This window comes from Pongo abelii, chromosome X, assembly GCF_028885655.2.
Source record: "Pongo abelii isolate AG06213 chromosome X, NHGRI_mPonAbe1-v2.0_pri, whole genome shotgun sequence".
In the NCBI taxonomy this organism is placed as follows: Eukaryota; Metazoa; Chordata; class Mammalia; order Primates; family Hominidae; genus Pongo; species Pongo abelii.
This window is the reverse complement of record NC_072008.2, coordinates 71,044,090-71,062,593: the sequence shown is the minus strand read 5'-3', so window position 1 is coordinate 71,062,593 and position 18,504 is coordinate 71,044,090. Positions and strand designations below refer to the sequence as shown.

The 18,504-nt window shown below is 39.5% G+C and overlaps 1 pseudogene; it reads left to right on the top strand.

Moving 5' to 3' along the window:
• The first annotated feature begins 17,180 nt into the window (after nucleotides 1-17,180).
• On the top strand, nucleotides 17,181-18,191 carry LOC100432383 (mitochondrial fission regulator 1-like; annotated as a pseudogene).
• Nucleotides 18,192-18,504: the final 313 nt, after the last annotated feature.

The window sequence follows — 18,504 nt, the reverse complement described above, 5'->3', positions numbered from 1 at the left end:
CCCAGCAGGGGCAGACTGACACTTCACACGGCCGGCCAGGTACTCCAACAGACCTGCAGCTGAGGGTTCTGTCTGTTAGAAGGAAAACTAACAGAAAGGACATCCACACCAAAAACCCATCTGTACATCACCATCATCAAAGACCAAAAGTAGATAAAACCACAAAGATGGGGAAAAAACAGAGCAGAAAAACTGGAAACTCTAAAAACCAGAGTACCTCTCCTCCTCCAAAGGAACGCAGTTCCTCACCAGCAACGGAACAAAGCTGGACGGAGAATGACTTTGACGAGCTGAGAGAAGAAGGCTTCAGACGATCAAATTACTCCGAGCTACGGGAGGATATTCAAACCAAAGGCAAAGAAGTTGAAAACTTTGAAAAAAATTTAGAAGAATGTATAACTAGAATAACCAATACAGAGAAGTGCTTAAAGGAGCTGATGGAGCTGAAAACCAAGGCTCGAGAACTACGTGAAGAATGCAGAAGCCTCAGGAGCCGATGCGATCAAATGGAAGAAAGGGTATCAGCCCTGGAAGATGAAATGAATGAAATGAAGCGAGAAGGGAAGTTTAGAGAAAAAAGAATAAAAAGAAACGAGCAAAGCCTCCAAGAAATGTGGGACTATGTGAAAAGACCAAATCTACGTCTGATTGGTGTACCTGAAAGTGACGGGGAGAATGGAAACAAGTTGGAAAACACTCTGCAGGATATTATCCAGGAGAACTTCACCAATCTAGCAAGGCAGGCCAACATTCAGATTCAGGAAATACAGAGAACGCCACAAAGATACTCCTCAAGAAGAGCAACTCCAAGACACATAATTGTCAGATTCACCAAAGTTGAAATGAAGGAAAAAATGTTAAGGGCAGCCAGAGAGAAAGGTCGGGTTACCATCAAAGGGAAGCCCATCAGACTAACAGCGGATCTCTCGGCAGAAATCCTACAAGCCAGAAGAGAGTGGGGGCCAATATTCAACATTCTTAAAGAAAAGAATTTTCAACCCAGAATTTCATATCCTGCCAAACTAAGCTTCATAAGTGAAGGAGAAATAAAATACTTTACAGACAAGCAAATGCTGAGAGATTTTGTCACCACCAGGCCTGCCCTAAAAGAGCTCCTGAAGGAAGCACTAAACATGGAAAGGCACAACCGGTACCAGCCACTGCAAAATCATACCGAAATGTAAAGACCATCGAGACTAGGAAGAGACTGCATCAACTAATGAGAAAAATATCCAGCTAACATCATAATGACAGGATCAGATTCACACATAACAATATTAACTTTAAATGTAAATGGACTAAATGCTCCAATTAAAAGACACAGACTGGCAAATTGGATAAAGACTCAAGACCCATCAGTGTGCTGTATTCAGGAAACCCATCTCACGTGCAGAGACACACATAGGCTCAAAATAAAAGGATGGAGGAAGATCTACCAAGCAAATGGAAAACAAAAAAAGGCAGGGGTTGCAATCCTAGTCTCTGATAAAACAGACTTTAAACCAACAAAGATCAAAAGAGACAAAGAAGGCCATTACATAATGGTAAAGGGATTAATTCAACAAGAAGAGCTAACTATCCTAAATATATATGCACCCAATACAGGAGCACCCAGATTCATAAAGCAAGTCCTGAGTGACCTACAAAGAGACTTAGACTCCCACACATTAATAATGGGAGACTTTAACACCCCACTGTCAACATTAGACAGATCAACGAGACAGAAAGTCAACAAGGATACCCAGGAATTGAACTCAGCTCTGCACCAAGCGGACCTAATAGACATCTACAGAACTCTCCACCCCAAATCAACAGAATATACATTTTTTTCAGCACCACACCACACCTATTCCAAAATTGACCATATACTTGGAAGTAAAGCTCTCCTCAATAAATGTAAAAGAACAGAAATTGTAACAAACTGTCTCTCAGATCACAGTGCAATCAAGCTAGAACTCAGGATTAAGAATCTCACTCAAAACCGCTCAACTACGTGGAAACTGAACAACCTGCTCCTGAATGACTACTGGGTACATAACGAAATGAAGGCAGAAATAAAGATGTTCTTTGAAACCAACGAGAACCAAGACACAACATACCAGAATCTCTGGGATGCATTCAAAGCAGTGTGTAGAGGGAAATTTATAGCACTAAATGCCCACAAGAGAAAGCAGGAAAGATCCAAAATTGACACCCTAACATCACAATTAAAAGAACTAGAAAAGCAAGAGCAAACACATTCAAAAGCTAGCAGAAGGCAAGAAATAACTAAAATCAGAGCAGAACTGAAGGAAATAGAGACACAAAAAACCCTTCAAAAAATAAATGAATCCAGGAGCTGGTTTTTTGAAAGGATCAACAAAATTGATAGACTGCTAGCAAGATTAATAAAGAAAAAAAGAGAGAAGAATCAAATACATGCAATAAAAAATGATAAAGGGGATATCACCACCGATCCCACAGAAATACAAACTACCATCAGAGAATATTACAAACACCTCTATGCAAATAAACTAGAAAATCTAGAAGAAATGGATAAATTCCTCAACACATACACCCTCCCAAGACTAAACCAGGAAGAAGTTGAATCTCTGAATAGACCAATAACAGGAGCTGAAATTGTGGCAATAATCAATAGCTTACCAACCAAAAAAAGTCCAGGACCAGATGGGTTCACAGCCGAATTCTACCAGAGGTACAAGGAGGAGCTGGTACCATTCCTTCTGAAACTATTCCAATCAATAGAAAAAGAGGGAATCCTCCCTAACTCATTTTATGAGGCCAGCATCATCCTGATACCAAAGCCTGGCAGAGACACAACAAAAAAAGAGAATTTTAGACCAATATCCTTGATGAACATTGATGCAAAAATCCTCAATAAGATACTGGCAAACAGAATCCAGCAGCACATCAAAAAGCTTATCCACCATGATCAAGTGGGCTTCATCCCTGGGATGCAAGGCTGGTTCAATATACGCAAATCAATAAATGTAATCCAGCATATAAACAGAACCAAAGACAAAAACCACATGATTATCTCAATAGATGCAGAAAAGGCCTTTGACAAAATTCAACAACCCTTCATGCTAAAAACTCTCAATAAATTAGGAATTGATGGGACGTATCTCAAAATAATAAGAGCTATTTATGACAAACCCACAGCCAATATCGTACTGAATGGGCAAAAACTGGAAGCATTCCCTTTGAAAACTGGCACAAGACAGGGATGCCCTCTCTCGCCACTTCTATTCAACATAGTGTTGGAAGTTCTGGCCAGGGCAATTAGGCAGGAGAAGGAAATCAAGGGTATTCAGTTAGGAAAAGAGGAAGTCAAATTGTCCTTGTTTGCAGATGACATGATAGTATATCTAGAAAACCCCATTGTCTCAGCCCAAAATCTGCTTAAGCTGATAAGCAACTTCAGCAAAGTCTCAGGATACAAAATCAATGTGCAAAAATCACAAGCATTCTTATACATCAATAACAGACAAACAGAGAGCCAAATCATGAGTGAACTCCCATTCACAATTGCTTCAAAGAGAATAAAATACCTAGGAATCCAACTTACAAGGGATGTGAAGGACCTCTTCAAGGAGAACTACAAACCACTGCTCAAGGAAATAAAAGAGGATACAAACAAATGGAAGAAGATTCCATGCTCATGGGTAGGAAGAATCAATATCATGAAAATGGCCATCCTTCCCAAGGTAATTTACAGATTCAATGCCATCCCCATCAAGCTACCAATGACTTTCTTCACAGAATTGGAAAAAACTACTTTAAAGTTCATATGGAACCAAAAAAGAGCCCGCATCGCCAAGTCAATCCTAAGCCAAAAGAACAAAGCTGGAGGCATCACACTACCTGACTTCAAACTATACTACAAGGCTACAGTAACCAAAACAGCATGGTACTGGTACCAAAACAGAGATATAGATCAATGGAACGGAACAGAGCCGTCAGAAATAATGCCACATATCTACAAGTATCTGATCTTTGACAAACCTGACAAAAACAAGAAATGGGGAAAGGATTCCCTATTTAATAAATGGTGTTGGGAAAACTGGCTAGCCATATGTAGAAAGCTGAAACTGGATCCCTTCCTTACACCTTATACAAAAATCAATTCAAGATGGATTAAAGACTTAAATGTTAGACCTAAAACCATAAAAACCCTAGAAGAAAACCTAGGCATTACCATTCAGGACATAGGCATGGGCAAGGACTTCATGTCTAAAACACCAAAAGCAATGGCAACAAAAGCCAAACTTGACAAATGGGATCTAATTAAACTAAAGAGCTTCTGCACAGCAAAGGAAACTACCATCAGAGTGAACAGGCAACCTACAAAATGGGAGAAAATTTTCGCAACCTACTCATCTGACAAAGGGCTAATATCCAGAATCTACAATGAACTCCAACAAATTTACAAGAAAAAAACAAACAACCCCATCAAAAAGTGGGCAAAGGACATGAACAGACACTTCTCAAAAGAAGACATTTATGCAGCCAAAAACCACATGAAAAAATGCTCACCATCACTGGCCATCAGAGAAATGCAAATCAAAACCACAATGAGATACCATCTCACACCAGTTAGAATGGCAATCATTCAAAAGTCAGGAAACAACAGGTGCTGGAGAGGATGTGGAGAAATAGGAACACTTTTACACTGTTGGTGGGACTGTAAACTAGTTCAACCCTTGTGGAAGTCAGTGTGGCGATTCCTCAGGGATCTAGAACTAGAAATTCCATTCGACCCAGCCATCCCATTACTGGGTATATACCCAAAGGACTATAAATCATGCTGCTATAAAGACACATGCACACGTATGTTTATTGCGGCATTATTCACAATAGCAAAGACTTGGAACCAACCCAAATGTCCAACAATGATAGACTGGATTAAGAAAATGTGGCACATATACACCATGGAATACTATGCAGCCATAAAAAATGATGAGTTCACGTCCTTTGTAGGGACATGGATGAAATTGGAAATCATCATTCTCAGTAAACTATCGCAAGAACAAAAAACCAAACACCGCATATTCTCACTCATAGGTGGGAATTGAACAATGAGAACACATGGACACAGGAAGGGGAACATCACACTTCGGGGACTGTTGTGGGATGGGGGGAGGGGTGAGGGATAGCATTGGGAGATATACCTAATGCTAGATGACAAGTTGGTGGGTGCAGCGCACCAGCATGGCACATGTATACATATGTAACTTACCTGCACATTGCGCACATGTACCATAAAACCTAAAGTATAATAATGATAATAATAATAATAATAAAAGAAAAAAAAAATGCATATCAACTGATTCTATTCACTTTCCCTCTTACTCTGAGTATTCAACCACACCATCCCTCCAACAAAAGGAAGCTAATGTAACACAATGAAGCTGATGAAGAAATAACAGTGTTATGGTGTCCTCCTCTTGTCCTAGTCCTAAGCACAGGTACAGATATGTATATGCTCAGGGAAGCTTCTAAACCTGAACAGAGCTCTCAAGGTGGAATTGGATAAATACTTCAAGATCCTCATGCCTGGCCCATTTAGTTTTATCCTTTAGTCACCTATGCAAATAGCTTTGGGTTATCCCCTCTTGTAGTTCCAAACCCAATTCTTGGAGCAGCCAAAGGGGGCACTGAGAGAAGATGAAATCTGTCTCATCTAAAATTTGCCACCTTATGGGCTGGGCACTTAGGAGGCAGTTTTCTTAAAGGGTACCACATCCTAGTTGACCTGGAGTCTTTAGACATGGAGGAAATACTATGCCCTCCTTTCTCTCTTTCATGCTGTATAGGTGGAATTATTCAACAGTCGAAATTGTTTGGTCTCTTTGACACAAACATACTTCTATTTCTTTAATTAATATTAATTCTTATTATTGCTGTGTGCCAGGCATTATGCTGAACACTAGGTGTATATTTGTAAGTAAACCAGACGAGGCCCCTGCTCTCTTGAATTTATAGTTTAGTGTTGGAGACAAGCATTAAATAATTAAAAAAATAAACATATAAATACAGATTTTCATAAGTTGTAAAATATAAATAAATAGAACACAGTAATATAAAATAATTTTAAGGGGAGAGTATGGTGCCTATTCAGAGCAGGCATGGAAGACCTCTTTAAGGAAGTATCAAGTGAGCCTGAAGGTGAAAAAGGACCAAGTCATTCAATGAGCTGATGACAGAAGAAAGGCCGAGACAAAAGTAGGATGCCCACATTTCCTAGTTTTCTCAAAGACAGTTTCTTTCTTTACTTGTCCCAGCACATTTATTATAGTACTCTCCCTCACTCTCAAAACTTCTACAGATTACAAATGAAGAATGATCCAACCAATTAACTGCAAACCCCTCAGGTCCCAATGTTTATTACCAGGTACCAACTTTGCTTTCTGAGTGAAAGCAGCAGCATATGCCTGTAGACCTTCTGGGCTGTTGTGTATAAAAGAAAGAGTGGCCCACAAGTATTTCTGAGCCCATGTCATGGGTCCCTGCACCAATCTATCTGGGAGAGGAGACTAGATTTGTGGAGCAGAAACTCCTTTCATGCAGCATGTCAGGCTCTTCCAAGACCCCTCAAGAGTTTTTGAGCCAAGATACCTGCATCCATATTTTCCAGTGCAGAAGGTAACAATTCTTTAAAGAGTGACATTGTGAGAATTTTCCACCTAGATTAGTTAAAGTCAGATAGATTAGGGTTACTTGAGTTTCAAGACTGTTTTTCTACTAAGCTAAAGAACCTTGGAAAAGTCTCTGCACCTTTCTGATCCTCATTTTGCTTATCTGTAAAATAGAGAGAAATCAGGTTCATCGCCCTCATGAAATTAAAGTGAAAATATGTAAAACATCTAGCACAGTTCCTTGTATGTAGAAAATAGTCAGTTGTGATCATTGATAACAATAATAACTCCCACTACCAAAAGATAGCTGGGCTGGTCCCAGTATTGACTTATCAGTCTTCAGCCTACTTAAAAACTTCAGCCATCACTTGTACAGCCTTTGACTCTGCTGAGATTCTCCATTTCCCTGCCCTGAAATGTCAACCACTGCCCTGACTTTCCAAATGCTTCCTTTCAGCCCTAGCTGGAACCCTTTTCTATCTAGTAAGCCATTTTCCTCACCCCAGCTAACATGTAGTGCACTCTCTCCAGAGCCTTCAAGATTGCAAAGGCTGTCAGTAGTCTTTGCATCTACTCCTAGGCTGCCTGATATCACTTTATTGTCTCACGTGTATGTTGCCTCATCTTTCCAATTTGCAGTAAACCTTCCACAGATACTTTGTACTTAAACTGAAAACAAGAATGCATCCCTGTTAACCCTCTTAACTCCTCACTCACTGCAAAGCAATAGAGTGTTGAATTTATCGCAAGACAGAATAAGTGGATTTCACCCAACCTCTCTGCCACTCCTTCCTGTACAGTTAAAGAAAGTGTTATGGATAACTGGTGTTTCCACACTGAGTCCACGGGGACCTTCCATTTCCCTGATACCTCTTGCCATCTCTCTCTCTATCTCTCTCTTTCTCTCTCTGCCACAAGAAATGCAGCAAGAAGCTTTGCTGTGATACATTTAACTTGACATAGAAGTAATTACAGCAGAAATGTTTTGCTGAGATGGGGGTGACATGACGCAAAAGGAGCAATGACAGTTTACAAGAAAATATTTCTCTCTGGAAATTAGGAATATAATGGAGGAGAGAGCACAAGTCAGTGTCACTCCACCATTCCATCCCAAATCCATTTTCTCCTGACATTTTTCTATCTTTCACATGTCCACTATCAACTGTGTACATCTTTGTAAGCAGAGTCAGGTGGTGGGAGGAACAAAGGGAAAGAAAGTTGAAAGACGTGAACTAGACAGGAAACAATACAAGATAAACAGCCACTTAATGAAAAAATATTTCCAAGGCAGTCTTACTAACACTGCCATGAGATTATTTACATGGCAAGTCACACGGCTAGGGTTGAGAACAATGGATACACTTAACAAAGAATCAAAATCTAAGACTGATCAAATAAATATCTTCATATTGCTCTCAGGTATAAAGCATAGTCTAGGCCCATTCAACAAGAGAAGTAATGTGTGAAATGATCTAAGTTAGAATATTTACAATTTACAACAAGTTTCTGCATGTAATAATGTATAAGACACATAAAAATCATTTACAATAGATGACATAATTGCTGAGGCCAGCAATTAAAGGGATGTGAAAGGCATACAGTTATTTCATAGAGCTCTCAAAATGTTCCAGCCCACCTTATGCTTTGGAAGCACAGTAGTGCAGTAGTACTATGACATGTTTGAAAGCTAGACATAGCTGGGTTCAAATACTTCCTTTATCATGGTGAAAATTTAAAAGGTTCCTTCTGTACGCTAGGTACTAATATGGTGTTTGCACTGCAGAGTTGTTCTGAGGTGTAGATGAGATACAGTGACTGGTATATCGTAGATGCTGTTTCTGGCTATGAGTATCTATCATTCTATGATGCAGTACAACACACAAATAACCATACATTGGCCTTTCCCTCAATGTCTTCATACATCTTTTGTCTTTCTCAAAGGAATAGAGCAAAGGCTTTACCTTCTTCTGTTGCCTAACACTGAACATATCAAACAGTAGTTGCTCAATACAAACTCATTAATTAACTAATCTTTGATGTTTGTCTTTACTTTGAAAAGGCTACTGATTTACATTTGGGTCTGTTCTACTCATGAGTGAGACCCTAAGATTTTATTCAAGTCTATTATTAACATTTTCTTCGGACACTTGCTGATAGTGACAACTATCAGCAAGAAGTTCCCAGCCTCTTTCCTCTAGCAAAAAGAGACAAAAGTCTAAACAGATCACTTATATTGTTGTTATGTTTCACTTTCTGGCTTACAGAAAGAAAGGAAGGAAGAGGAAGTATAACAGGAGTAAGAGAAGAAAAGGTTAAGAACCTGACATTATGCTTGGATTTTAACACTCATAATGTTATAACAAGCATAATAACCCTGTGAGGTAAATTATTTTTATTTTACTGATGGAGAGCTGAGGCAAAAAGTGTCAAGTAGCTTGTCCATAATTACACTTCTGGTAACCTAATTTAAATTAAGTTGTTTGAGTGTGTACATGAGCTTCCAAGACAGTGCCAACATGGCTGGGGAAAGGCAAAGTTAGGTGGGAGGCATCTTTGCTGGAAATCAGCCAAACTGAAGACATTGACAATAAGGGAAAGAATGATGTTTTGGACATGTAAAATATAGTAGGTTTTTGGGGGGTGGAGGAAGAAGGCAGTGGGGAGAACAAATTTGAAGTTTCTGAGCAAAAAGGACTCATCTCTTTTTTTTTTATATACTTTAAGTTTTAGGGTACATGTGCACAATCTGCAGATTAGTTACATATGTATACATGTGCCATGCTGGTGTGCTGCACCCATTAACTCTCCATTTAGCATTAGGCATATCTCCTAATGCTATCCCTCCCCCTCCCCCCACCCCACAACAGTCCCCAGAGTGTGATGTTCCCCTTCCTGTGTCCATGTGTTCTCATTGTTCAGTTCCCATCTATGAGTGAGAACATGTGGTGTTTGGTTTTTCGTCCTTGTGATAGTTTACTGAGAATGATGATTTCCAATATCATCCATGTCCCTACAAAGGACATGAACTCATCATTTTTTATGGCTGCATAGTATTCCATGGTGTATATGTGCCACATTTTCTTAATGCAGTCTATCATTGCTGGACATTTGGGTTGGTTCCAAGTCCTTGCTATTGTGAATAATGCTGCAATAAACATATGTGTGCATATGTCTTTACAGCAGCATGATTTATAGTCCTTTGGGTATATTCCCAGTAATGGGATGGCTGGGTCAAATGGTACCTCTAGTTCTAGATCCCTGAGGAATCGCCACACTGACTTCCATAATGGTTGAACTAAAAGGCCATTTATGTCAGCTTCAGGCCAACACCAGAGAAGCTACACCTGCTGTTTCTCTGGCTATCACCATTGGCAGGAAACCCAGCTTCCTTCTCTGCCATGCCAAGTAGTAGAACACGAGCAAGCCCAAAGTTCTGGGTTGAATATCCACATTCAATCTAGTGTGACAGCTATTGGCTTAAAAGATAATCATCTGGATCAAAATTACAGGGTGATGGGGAGAGAAGACATCTGACCTATTTGGAACTTGACTGTAAGCTATCAGAAATGATGAGAACATATGTAATTTTCGGGATCTGTGAAGGATTTTTTAAGCTTCTAAGAAAGTGTTCCATAGAACTCCCATATTAACATTGTATAAGGCACATGAACTATCGAATTTATCAACTGATCTCAGCTTGTTGAGGGGGCTGAAATACCACTGGTGTGATAATGATGGCAACTGGGGTGACTGTTAGGATCAATATCCAGTAGAAGAGGCTCTGGATGGTCTCCAGTAGAACAGGGACACAGAATTTACACCACAGTCAAAGTGATTCTGCAGCATTTAATGCCAAAAGCTAGAGATGTTGAAAAAGGGAAAACATCACCAGTAAGCCACTTTTCCCCCAAAGTTTAATGGTCTGAGGATGGGAATGATGGAATGACATGTGAGCCATGCTCCTCAGCTTGGTGAAGAGGTTGACTTCACCAGGCTACTCAGGATTATGGTCTAGTGCAGATTCAGTAGTGTATCCCACATTTTTTCCTCTATTGGTAAAATCTTAGGTGGCTCATTGAGAAATTTCCCAGGAGCTCATGGTGATAAGACAGTCCAGTTCAAAGGAAGAATTTCTTCCAAGGCATTGGGGAAGTGGATTCTATCAAAACGTACCTCCCAAATCTTTATTTTATTTTATTTTTATTTATTATTATTATACTTTAGGTTTTAGGGTACATGTGCGCAATGTGCAGGTTAGTTACATATGTATACATGTGCCATGCTGGTGCGCTGCACCCACTAACTCGTCATCTAGCATTAGGTATATCTCCCATTGCTATCCCTCCCCCTTCCCCCACCCCACAACTGTCCCCAGAGTGTGATGTTCCCCTTCCTGTGTCCATGTGTTCTCATTGTTCAATTCCCACCTATGAGTGAGAATATGCAGTGTTTGGTTTTTTGTTCTTGCGATAGCTTACTGACCTCCCAAATCTTTAAATGGTTATTAAGATGCTTCAACATTCATTTATTTTGCCTCCAGCATTGGATAAATGGTTGAGTTCTTCAAATGGGTCTATAGAAACTATAGCAACAAGTTGGGCCCCATCAACCTGTCTGTATGGAAGACTACTGGCATTGAGCAGGACTAGCAAAAGGAATCAAGCATAAAAATGTAATGGAAAGAATATGGGGTTTGGTTTTAGATAGTTCTCGATTCAAATTATATCTCTGCTACTCACCTGTCATGTGATATTTAAGCCAAGTGTTTCATCTCTTTGAGCATCAGTTTCTTTATACGTCACATAAAAATAATGTCTCCTATATCACCAAATCTTATTGAGAATTAAATAAGATAAATGTACATAAACTACAAACATAGTACCTGGCATATAGTAAGTACTCAATCAATGTTAGTAACTTCTGTCCTCACTTCCACTTCATATTAATTTTCCCTTCATGCACCCTAAGTCTCATTAAGTTTTAGTTCAGTGAAAGAATAGAATTCCAGGAAGGTCAAGAGAGTTACTCAAGGACATATAGCTAATAAATAGCAGAGGTAAATCAGGGCCAGAGCCTAAGTCTGGCTAACAGAAGTTCCAATAGTCTTTCCATTATGCTCCAGATTCTTTCATAGATTATGGGATTGCCATGAATCTCATCCAAAAGCAGCAGAGTGCTGAAAATTGTGGGCAAGCTCATTGGCTGGATGGCAGTCTCCATTCCACCTGCCTTCAGGAACCCTGCAAGCAGAGAAAACAGAAGCTCCAGAGGGGACCTATACTCAGTTTCCTGATGAGCTGGGCATGGGAAGCCTTAGATCCCAGCTTTGCAAAGCAGGGGCTATATTGCCAATAACTTTCGAGAACACAGTGGAGAGATTTACTTAGTTAATGACCCTTCATGCAGCCATGAACAAACAAGTTCTGAATTGCCTCCCACTTGTCTGTATCACTGGGTATAAAATGAGAAATTACAGGGAAACATCATGCTCCATTAGAATTAATTATTCTCCAAGAGGATTTTGGGGAGTCGTAGTTAAGAGCTACCTCAAAAAAGAAGCCAATAAATGAATAGTGCCAAGTTAATGAAAACTACCACAACTAACAAAATAAAAGTAAAATTTTCAAAATTTCCATTAAGAACAATTAAAAAGCAACAAAAATATACAAAAAATGAAGTAGAATAACAAGCTAGAAAAACATTTCTGGATGATTTGGATAGCTAAGTAGATGGAAAAACAACTTCACCTCCTCCTGTTTCAATACCACCACACAGTACACACTTACATGACTCAAACACATAAATACACACAAAACACATTCACAGTCCACAAAAATTCACAATACTTTGTAAGGCTAGAGAAAGTCCCTGTTAAAATTAGTATCATAAAATTAATGCCATAGCAAATATGATTTGGGCAGCCTGAGCTGCAAGTCAGGCTAACTTTTAGAGTTTATTTAGATCTTCCCTGGAAGATTTGAGAAAATGGAATAAGAGTAAATAAACACTAAAAGTTACCCTGGAAACAGTATCACTAGCGATTTAACTCATAAAATATTTATTTTGATTATGCCATTGATTTAAAACGTATTGAGCACCTATGCCATATTATGCACCATGTGAGTCATGAAAAACACACAAAAATACAGTTCCCATCCTCAATGAGAACACAGTCTTTAAAAGACAGACTTGTAAACACATTTAACAACACAAAGTAAATAAGTGTTAATTATAAATATGAGAAAGGTGTTGAGAGAACAAAAAGAAAAGAGAGATTAATTATTTCTGAAGAGAAATCATGAATAGCTCCACTGTTAAGGTAACATAAACACATGACTGAGAGGAAGAAAAGGGGCCAGTGAATACAGCACATTCAACTGATATATCTAGGTTCTCATGTGCATTGGGACTGATCAGGAAATCAACTTGACCCCCAGAGAATGAAGAAAAGCAGGACAGGGTGATGGCCCACCAGGGAGTGACACGGAGCCAAGGGAATCCCCAACCCCAGTCAAGGGAAGTGGCGAGTAATTGTGCAACCCTGGGAGACCACACTTCTCCCATGGATCTTTGCAACCCATGGATCAAGAGATCCGTTAGCGAGCCCATGCCAACAGGGCCTTGGGTCCGACACACACAGCTATGTGGAGTCTCATCAGAGCAGCTGCTCAGGCATGCAGAGACCTGGGAGCTTTACATACTTCAGCCCCAGGATCCACAACAAAGTTATCTGCAACTCAGGCAAGGTGAGAAGTCAGTACACACCCCTAGGAAGGGGCCTAAATTCAGGGAGCCAAGCAGCATTGGTCAGCAGACCCCATTTCCATGGCATCCTACAGGATAAGACCCACGGATTTGGAATTCCAGCCAGACACCGGCAACAGGGTAGAGCCTGCCTGAGACTGGACAGAGCCCCTGGGAGGTGGGGCAGGCAGCCACCTATGCTGCTTGATTGACTCAGCTGTTCCAGTCTGCAGGCTTTGGAGAGTCCAAATGGTCCAGATGAGGAAGGTTCCCCACAGCACAGCACAGCACAGCTGCTTTGCCAGATCATGGCTAGACTGCTTCTTAAAATGGGACCCTGATCCATTCCTACTCACTGGGGAGGACTTCCCACCTGGGCCCTCCCACAACCCTGCCTGTATTCTACAGGTAGAGTGCTGAACTCTCCCTGGGACAGAGTGCCCAGAGAGAGGCAGACTGCCACCTTGGTTTTTTGGATGATTCAGCTGTTCCAGCCTGCGGGATTTGGAGTGTCTAAACTGACATGGGTAGAGGTGGTTCCCAAGCATGACATGAATATTTTGTCGAGGCATGGCTAGACTGCTTCTATAAACAAGACCCTGATCCACTCCTCCTTGTGATGTGGGTACTCACAGCCAGGGCCTCTGGCCACCCCTGCCCGTGTTCTATTACAGAATTCTAATTTCTCCCTAGGATGGAGTACTAAGAGGGTGGGGCAGGACACCACCTTGGCTGTTTGGATATTTCAGCCAGTCCAGCCTGTGGGCCTTAGAGAGACCACACTAATCAGGGGCTGAAGGAATCCCCAACACAGCACAGCAGCTTTATCAAAAATCAGCCAGGCTGCTTCTTTAATCAGATCCCTGATTCCATTCCTCTTGACTGGGTGAAACCTCCTAACTGGGGTCTCCAGCCACCTCCTACAGGTGCTTTCAGGCTGGCAATAGGTCAGTAACCCCCTAGGACATAGCTTCCAGAGGAAGGGGCAGCATGCCATCTTTGCTGTTTTGCAGCCTTCACTGGTGATACCTCCAGGTACAGGAAAATCTGAGGTAACTAGAGTCTCTAGCAGACTCTATGCAACTGCACCAACCCTATAGAAGAATGGCCAGACTGTAAAAATAAAAGTAAACAATCAGAAAACAAGAAGAAAAACAAAAAAACCCACAAAAATAACCCATCCAGAAGTCAGCCATGACAGGGCAGCACTGAGTTACATGTAAAGTCTCCCAGCCACTGTGCTATCTCTCCCAAAAGTGCACAGACTCTCAGTGCCACACAACCACTGCTGGAGGATGAGACATAAATGGACTCAGCAATTCAGGACTTTCTGTTCGACCCTCTTCAATATCCCTTTCAAAGATATAAAGTTAAAATCGGGTACTGTTATTGCTCGCCTGAACCAAAACTTGGCTAGGATGCCCACTTTTGCCACTTCTATTCAGCAAAGTCCTAGCCAGAGCAATCGTGCAAGAAAAAAGTATGAAAGGCATTAAAATTGCAAAAGAGTAAGTTAAATTGTCCCTCTTTGCAGATGACATAATTTTATATCAAGAAAAAACTAAAGACTCTGTCAAAAAACTCTTAGATATGATAAACAAATTCAGTAAAGTTGCAGGATACAAAATCAATATACAGCAATCAGTAGCATTTATATACACCAATAATGAACAAGTTGAGAAATAAATCAGTAAATTAATCAAATTTTCAATAGCTGCAAAAGAAATACCTACAAATAAATTCAACAAATAAGATAAAAAACACTACAAGAAAAACTACTAAACACTGATGGAAGAAATTGAAGACAACACAAACAAATGGAAAGACATCCCATGCTCATAGATCAGAAAAATTAATATCATTAAAATGGTCACATGGACCAAAACAATTGACAGATTCAATACAATTTTTATCAAAATGCCAATGTTATCTTTCATATAATTGGAAACAATTTCTGAAATCCATATGGATAGAAAAAAAGAGGCTGACTAGCCAAAGTAGTCCTGATAAAAAAAACAACAAAGCTAGAGGCATTATATTACCTGACTTAAAAAATATATTACAAGGCTATATAACCCAAACAGCATTGTTTGGGTATAGAAACAGGCATGTCAAACCAACAGAACAGAACAGAAAAAAGAATCCAATAAAGCCACATATTTAAAGCCAACTGATTTTCAACAAAGGCAACTAGAACATACATTGAGGAAAGGGTACCCTCTTCAATAAACGGTGCTGAGAAAACTGGACACCCATATGCAGAAGAATGAAACTGGATCCCTATCTCTTACCATATAAAAAAAATCAACTCAAAATGGATTAAAGACTTTAACATAAGACCCAAAACTGCACAACTACTAGAAGAACACATAAGAATAACACTTTAGGGCATTGGTCTAGGCCCCAATATTTCATAGCTAAGACCTCAAAAGCACAGGCAACAAAAACAAAAAAATAGATGAATGTGTCAGTAAAAACGCCAGAGTTAAAAGGCTTCTGAACAGCAAAGGAGATAATCAACAAAGTGAAGAGTCCACGCCTTGAATTGGATATGTGCAAACTATTCATTCAACAAGGGATTATATTACAAGAAACTCAAACAACTCAACAGTAAAAAAACAAAAATAATCTTATGAAAAAGTGGGCAAAGGACATAAGAATATATTTTGCAAAAGAAGACACAGAAATGATCAACAGGTATATAAAAAAATGTTCAACATCACTCATCCCCAGGAAAGTGCAAATAAAAGTCACAATGAAATATCATTATACTCCAATAAGAATGCCTACTATTAAAATAAGAAAAAATAACAAATGCTGGTAAGTATAGAGAAAAAAGGGAACTCTTATACACTGTTGGTTGAAATGTAGATTAGTATAGCCACTATGGAAAAGAGTATGGAGATTATGGAGATTTAAAAAAAACTGAAACTAAAAATAGAACTACCATACGATTCAGTAATCTCAGTATTATATATTTATCCAAAGTAAAATAAATCAGTATATCAAAGGGATACCCACACTTGCATGTTTATTACAACACTATTCACAATAGCAAAGATACTGAATTAACCAAAATGTTCATCAATGAATTAATGGATAAAGAAAGTGTGGTGTATATACTCAAGGGAGTATTATTCAGACATGAAAAAGAATAAAATCATGTCATTTGCAGCAACATGGATGAACCTGGAGGTCCTTATGTTAAGTGAAATAAGCCAGGCATAGAAAGATAAATATTATATATTCTCATTTATATGTGGGAACTAAAGAAGTTTATATTGTGGAGGTAGAGTATAGAATGATAGATACCAGAGGCTGGGAAACTTGTGTGGGTTGGGGTTGGGGTGATAAAGAGAGGTTCAGTAATGGGTACAAAAATAGTGTTAGACAGAAGAAAGAAGTTCTAATGCTTGATAGCAAGGTAAGGTGTCCATAGTTAACAACAATGCATTGTATATTTCAAAATAGCTAGAAGAGAGGAATTGAAATATTTTAAATACATAAAAATAAAAAAATACTTCAGGCAATGGTACCCCAAATATCATTACTTGATCATTACAAAGTCTACACATGTAATAAAGTATCACATATACCTCAAAAATATGTACAGCTATTACGTACCAACAAGAAATAAAAATAAAATATGTTTAGAGAGGTGAAGAAAACTATATCTAAAAAATCAAGGAAAACAAGACAAGAAAGAGAGAAGGTGCTGGCTGCTGCATGTCTGAGTGTGATGGTTGGACCATGCACTGCTATGTATGCCTCAAGTACTTGAAGACACTTTGCATCTAAATGCTTGGCTGGGTTAATAGCCTAATTAGGATGATTTTCCAACAAGTTGGAGTAAGCATGAAATCGGTATTTTGGCCTGGGAAGCCATATGGTTTGTCTCTAAGTATCAGGAAGAAAATTGTTACTATTAATAATTTATCTGTGATGCGGTGTCCAAGCTTACCTGCCATGCAACAGAATCGCGTCCCAACCACCCAGGAGAGGATGCAGTGTTGTCTTTTGTGGCTGTTGAATGGGTAGCCAAAGGAGAGTGTTCAACAAGACTAAGAACAGAGGCCAGGTCAAGGCTATCCTTTCAGGATGACCTTTTCTTTGAGAAGGCCCCAAGCAGACAGATTTCCTTACCAGACTTGTCTCAAGAGGAGCCTCAGCTGAAGACTCCAGCCTGGTAAATGAGGAAGCACTGCAGAAGATTTGTGCTCTTGAAAATGAATTTGCTGCTCTCAGAGCTCAGATAACCAAAATTGTGACTCAGCAATAGCAGGAAAATCTAATTGCAAGTGACTTAGATTTTACCACATCTGTTACCACACCACCATCCCCTCCACCTCTCCCACCACTCTTGCCCCCCCTCTCCACTGGGACTCCACGAAAGTATATCTGATATCGATCTGATTAGAGAGTGAGGAGGGAGAAAAGCCAATTCTGGAAAGACGTTGGTTAAGAACAATCCAAAAAAAAGCTGACATGCCAAAAATGCTAGAGATTCTTAAAGATATGATCAGTGTAAAACTTTAGTCAGTAAAAATTTCAGAGCAAGATGTACAGCCCAAGCCAGTGGATGCTGCTGGACCTGCTCCCCTCATAGCAGAGTCTCTAAAAAAGAAAAATTTGCTTATCGGTATCAAAGTAGTATACCAATAGGCTTATTGGTATACCCAAGATGAAGTTGAAAAAGGAGTTCCAAAGTCTGAATCAGAGGCCACCTCAGATACAGAGTTGTTTGCGCTACACATGTTGAAGTCAACAGGAAAAATGAAGGCTTTAATTGGAAATATAACAAACTCCTAATAGACAATGAACTGCAAAAGACTATCCTGATTCAACTGTTGGTTTGTGAGGGGTAACTTTGACTAGTATAAATCAACACTATTTAGTAAATACCTGATTTTAGTATTCAGTGGTCTCCTTTCAGTCTAATTAGAGGATTAAACAATAACAAAAGCACAATAAGTTTGGTTTTGCTTTTATGAGATGTTCAGTTTTGGCATTCTCCACAGCATATGTGTATTCAGATGTGTTTCTGATGTGTAGCCAGGGTGTTCAGATTTCCCTTCTTGAAAACAATTGTATAGATTTTAGAACACAGAGAGGACACTTGTGG